The sequence below is a fragment of the Podarcis filfolensis genome, assembly GCF_964270895.1.
Source record: "Podarcis filfolensis genome assembly, chromosome: 1".
NCBI classification, from domain to species: Eukaryota; Metazoa; Chordata; class Lepidosauria; order Squamata; family Lacertidae; genus Podarcis; species Podarcis filfolensis.
Genome location: NC_139604.1, coordinates 117563112 through 117569111, shown reverse-complemented (window position 1 = coordinate 117569111; position 6000 = coordinate 117563112). Strand labels below are relative to the sequence as shown.

General features: G+C 43.1%; 1 long non-coding RNA gene across 1 annotated transcript; it reads left to right on the top strand.

The window, feature by feature from the left end:
- Positions 1–619: 619 nt before the first annotated feature.
- LOC310749647 lies at positions 620–3785 on the top strand. Its single transcript, XR_014541693.1, has 2 exons — positions 620–704; positions 3183–3785. It is a non-coding gene; the product is annotated as an uncharacterized lncRNA (long non-coding RNA).
- Positions 3786–6000: the final 2215 nt, after the last annotated feature.

The following is a 6000-nucleotide window of genomic DNA, read 5'->3' as shown; positions in this document are numbered from 1 at the left end:
CCAGACATCCATGACAAGAATACAGTGGAACCTCGTGTTACATACTGCCCTCCTTACGAATGCTTCGGATTACGAGCTCCGCTAAGTGGATGCCGCTTTTTGCGAACTTTGCCCTGGGATGCGAGCAGAAGTCGTGCGCTGGCGGTGCAGCAGCAACGGGAGGCACCATTAGTGAAAGCGTGCCTCATGTTAAGAACGGTTTCGGGTTACAAACGGACCTCCGGAATGAATTAAGTTCATACCACTGTAATCAAAAGTGTCTAGGCTGATGTAGAAAGTGGAGTACCCCCCATAACATGGACTTCCACCACTGTTACAATAAGCTGGAAAGAGTTATGTTGACACTATTCCTGTGCCACTGTAAGTAACATCCAAAGGAGCATTTCAGGCAGATCTTGTTGGACTCCAACTACCATCAACCCCGACCAGCACAGCCAATAGTCAGGGATGATGGGAGTTGTAGTCATCCAACAAAACATCTGGAGACAGCTTCCCCATTCCTGCTTTAAATTGAGTGTATGACACACAGTATGATCATTTCTCATGTTACCCTGCCATTTTTTGATGCTGGAATTGCAATTGACTGGCTCACCATTCCACTGAACAGGTGGTTCAGCAATCCATTCCTTAGGCATCCAGGCCCCTTAAAGCAAGACTGGGCCAACTCATGGTCTGCAGTCTCCATCCACAATGACTGGCTCATGGTGAGTTGCCCTGTGGTGGCTGTAGGAAAGGCCTTGACGTCTTGGATGCAGCGTGTGGTCCATCTGTTACTCTTAGTCCTAGCATAGATGGAAGAAGCAGTAACTGTTCCATTGATTCCATATTGGATTTCCTTACCCTCTCTGCCCGCCCTCCTATAAGGCCCAGCTCCAGGAATCCATGGGCCTTGAGGAAAAGACCTTCAAAATTTCAGCCTCTGTTGCCAGTGGGGTCCAAGTTTTGGAACAGCATCAGAGATTCAGGGCACGCTGATAATTTACTTTTGTTCTTGCACTTGGCTTTGTGAGCTGCTGTGTCGTTCACATTCATCCTGACAGAAGGAGCTGTGTCAGGGCCCATGCAGAAAGATGCCTGTGGGCCCCTTCGCAGTGCCAGGGCCCTGGGCAGCTGCCCAGATTGCTTGGGTGGAGTTGCCAAAGCTGCCTTCTATGTTGCTTTGCTTATTTCTTCGACTTTTCCAGGGTAGGTACCAAGGACAGAGAGACATGGCAATGCTTACCTGTCCATCTTTCTTCTCCCTATGTTGACACTGTCTGATTCCCTCCCTCAGTATCTTGGGGAGAGATAAAACACATATTATACATGGGAACATAAGAAGAGATCTCTGATGAAGATGAAACAAAGCAAAGCCACACATGCTAGTCCTCTGCTTACACACGGAATGATCTCTGCTATTGCATTTCCAACACAAATTAGGTTAGGTCATCGAAAAATGTGGACCTATACAAAATTCTTCTCTATCCTTAAACTCTGCCCCTTTCATTACAAACGTGAAAAAGGAGATTATTTCCCTGAAGAAAAATAAAAAAGTGAGAAGGAGTTGAGCCTCTTTCAGTCTCGTATGTTTTATTTTCAAGGCTTCATAACCAGTATGGTTTCTTTAAAGAGTTCAGCACTTACACATATGTGAGCCAGATTTCCATGGTACTAATTAGATGCTTACTGTTTTGCTCTGTGTCAAATGATGGTCAAGGCATGAAATGTTACTCGTTTGAGTAACATTACTCACCTGAGACGGTTTCCTTCCAGCAAGAGATTAGCCAGAGGGATAAATTGTTTTAGTCTCAATGAAATTAGCTCCTGGTTTTTGCATCTTTAATAATAAGAAACAGACATCTACTATTTAGAGGCAGATCTTTTCCCTGTTTCCTTTCCTTTCCATTTTTTTATGGCTAAGGAAATACCTATGCAATTTTCACTTCAGAAATCTCTTGACTGAAGCAATGACTGCTTCCTTAGCATCCTTTTGGGGTGGAAGGGAATCAACTGGCCAGCATGGTTCTGAGGATTTATGAGAGTCCCCCTGCCTCCAGTTTCAAGACTTAATTACACTCTTAGCATTTCTTCTGACTTTTGGCCTTTCTCCACTGCCTCAGTTCTCCATCTTGGTCTGAAATCCATCTTCCTTTCAGTCACCATTCCAAACTGTAGAGAAATAATGTGTTTAGGGGGTGTGTGGGTGGTGTGAGCTTTCTTACAGAGCAGGTGTGAGAAACCTTTGGCCCTCCAGTTATCAATGAACTACAAATCCCACAATCCCTGACTTACTGGGGTTGAGGGGAGTTAGAATTCAGCAACTTCTACAGAGTCTGCTATAGAGCCAAACCACATGTGGCTGAATGACAAAATACTCTTTTGGTTCCTTTTTGTCTAGAAATAGGGGTGGCCCTCAAGAATGCAGAAGTTGGGCATCCCTGGTTTAGAATGCGACTGCCATGTTGGTTCCAGAGAACATGAGTAACTAAACAGAGAATGGGACACACATTTCTCTTGCTGAAGGAACATTCAAACTTCACTGCATTCTTTCAGAAGAAAAAGGTTTCATAAAGCTGGGAATGAGTTCAACAAAAGCAACTGTGAGAACAAGATGCTGGGCTGCAGTGGCTTTTGTCTTGATCCACCAAGGCTTTTCTTACATTCAGCTACTTTATTTTGTCCCATTAGTGCCCTTGGTTTCCTTGCCTCTAGATGCCTCTAGGAATATTTCATTAGCTTAGGTCAATTCATTTTGCCCATGTTTTTCAGATTATGTATACAGGTTATGTAAAGTGTGTCTATGTTCAATTAATGGATTGGAGGAAGAATACATATGGTCTGGGGGGGGGGAAGGAGAAGAGAATTTTCTAATGTCCCAAGTGGGCAGTGTTTTACTTGCTCTTTCAGAGTTAACTGGCAGTATGGGGCTAACTCTGTTCAGAATAAACGGGCAATGTAAAATATACATGATCAGTTAGTTTCTCTCTGCAGCAATTTCTTTGATGTTTGCCAGAGTGTCTATTTATAAAATTTGTGCTCAGAGGCGGGATTGCATGTGATCCTTCATTTCCTCCCAGCATTTCAAGTATTTCATTTCCTTGTTAAATTTTCTTTAAAATTAGGAAAAGTACAAGAAGGAAAACTCAACCCCTTGGGGGTCCCAGTAACAAACATGCTTTGTGCTTGTCTCTTTCTTGCTGCAGGTTGATGATACAGCTACAGTTTCAGTTCGGAACAGTGATGTGAAGACTTCATAACAAGGGAGATGCAAGGTTGCTCTGTATGTCAGCTTTCCAGGTCAAAACAGCAGCAGCAGCAGCAACAAAATTAGCTTCTTTAATTTTATTTGTAGCCCCACAAATCTGCAACCTGTCCTGCAGGGCACTATTGTTTGCTGACACAAAGGATGGGAGGCAGATCAACACTCAATCTGCTGGTCTAAGGAAGCAGGAAAGTATTGGGGTGGTGTGACAAGGCCCTGCTTAAGTTTCAATATCTACCAGCACTAGGGCTTTAAATATCTACCAGCTCTATGATGGCTACATCATACTGCTTTATAGAGGACAACCCTCTATTCTGAAAGGATGACAGACAGTGCTCTGAAGGTGTATTATATTTAAAAGGGGTAAAAGATAAATAACTCTACAAAAAAAAAAAAAAAAGGAGAGCGGGGACCTTGAAGTTGCTCACCTACAGGTCACTTGCTTACAGTATTCTCTTCTAGGGTAGCATGCACTATTTATGTCCTTAAATTATAGGAATTATTTCTCTATTGGCATCTATAAATATAAATCACCATTTGTGAATTCTGTGCCTATCAATGTCCTCTGTTCTCCTCTTTTTGGGGTCATGCATTTTTTTTTCTTTTTCGACAGTGAGTGCAAAATTGGCCACCCTAACTAGTACGTTGAAGTCAACTTGGACGCTAAAGAATGGAGCCTTGCATATTGTTTCTCAAACTTTCCAGAAGTAAAGGTAGCCCATAACTGCTCAAAAAAGATCACAAAGCTAGTCACTGGGACACAGGCTTGTAATTGCTCCAATCAGCTGAGTCCAAGGAATACCCCGCCCCCAAGAGTGCTCTAAGGCTACTTCCTCATTCAGGCAGCAAATATTGAAACGTATCCATCAAAAATGGACAAGCAGGTGTTGTAATTTTGGTTTCTTTCGGGATTATTTGAATGCTTTGCACTAAGAGGAACCTTCAAGTTTGTGCTGAAATTTGCTTCAGGCAAACCTGGCAACTAACCGGGGATGGGGTGTATACCTTCCCCCCCCTCAAATTCCCCCAAACCCCCACACTGTTTATGATTCCTATCAAAACTCATTTGGCCTACTTTGAAAATTGTCAAATGTTTTGTCCATGGTGGGTAAGGTTACCAGACGTCCCCATTTCCCAGGGACAGTCCCCAGATTTACAAATCAGCCCCCTGACAAAATCCTATTTAGTAGGAAATTGAAAAGTGTCCCCGGATTCATTGAAAAAAATCTGGTAACTTTAATGGAAAGGCTACCAAATTTCCTTGCAATTTTGCTTTACACAATTGCCTGGTAATACAGGAAACAAGCTTAAGAAATTTTGCTGGCCTTATTGAAACTATATAACCGAGATGCTTTGCCTGTGAAGAATCTTTGTAGTAACTTTGAAATTCAGTTCAGGCAAAGCTTGGTGGCCACATAAGCCAGAGAGATGGATCTAGATCAGTGTTTCCCAAACTTGAGTCTCCAGCTGTTTTCAGACTACAATTCTCATAATCCCTCACCACTGGTCTTGCTAGCTAGGAATGATGGGAGTTGTAGTCTAAAAAAACAGCTGGAGACCCAAGTTTGGGAAACACTGCTCTAGATGTTGCTAGACTTCAACTCCCATCATCCCTGAGGTTGGCTGGCCAAGACTGATGGAAGCTCCAGGTCAAAAGTTCCCCAACACTGTTGCAGGCACTCATGGGTGCAGGGTTACCACTTGGCAGCACTTAGACAGATGAATATCCTGAGACTTTTGCAAGAACATTCCCTCCACACAAACATTTCCCCTTCAGATTCTTAATATGTTTCACATGAGAAACAAACCCCATTTTTTAAATTGAATTTAGGAAAAACTCCAGTGTCAATCCTAACATGCCCTATATTAAATGTGCGTGGTTTGAAAACCAAGTAAACATGGAGAAAGCAAGAAGATGACAATGCAGTTAGAATTCAAAGGACATTTAATTTGGAGACGCTTGTAGCCGCTTGTGCTGTACTGTCATGTTCTAAGAAGTTTCACATTGACATTAACACACAGGTCACTCAAAACCCCTACTGATTTTAAGCACTCTCTTCTTGAAACTAACTCCGAGAGGGCAAGCTCTGCAGAAAGGAGATAAAAGAAAGAAAGGAAGGATCTGGTAAGGTGTGTGAGCAGGGATTCCGGAGGAAAGCTAAAAAAAAAAAAACAATTACAATCCCCTGCATTCCTTTCAGTGTCTCCGGGAAAGTTCGGATAGCAGGAGCGAGAAAGGGAATAAGGAGGATTAACAACAATATCACTGTAGCAAGGCACACACTCAAGAATACTTAAAGCTTGGATCTATCGTTCTGCTGGGAAATTACATATTAGAGTTGGGGCTGATAATGCCCTCTCCTGGCGATGCTATTGCAGCTCCTAAGTCTAGGTGTCAGTTATTCCAGAGACCTGCGTACATACAAGGCAGGCAGGATAAAATGTACTGTAGTCACAGGCAGCGATCGGTGCGAAATGTCACACGGCTCCCTCTCCTCCCCCACCTCGCTGTAGGTAAATTATTTTAATAAGGTAAGAGATACCACAGCACAATGTGTGTGTGCGCGCATGTGTGTGCGTGTGTGCTTGTGTGTGTGTGTTTTACCCCCTAAATAATGTTCTCTGTGTCATCTGTATATTTATGATAGCTCAAAGACATGGGTGTGTGGATCTAATTAAAAATGTGAAAGGGTTTAGCAGCCTGCTGCTTCCCTTTGAGTCTCCTGTTGCCAACTCTTGGCAGCTCTGCTGTCAGCGAG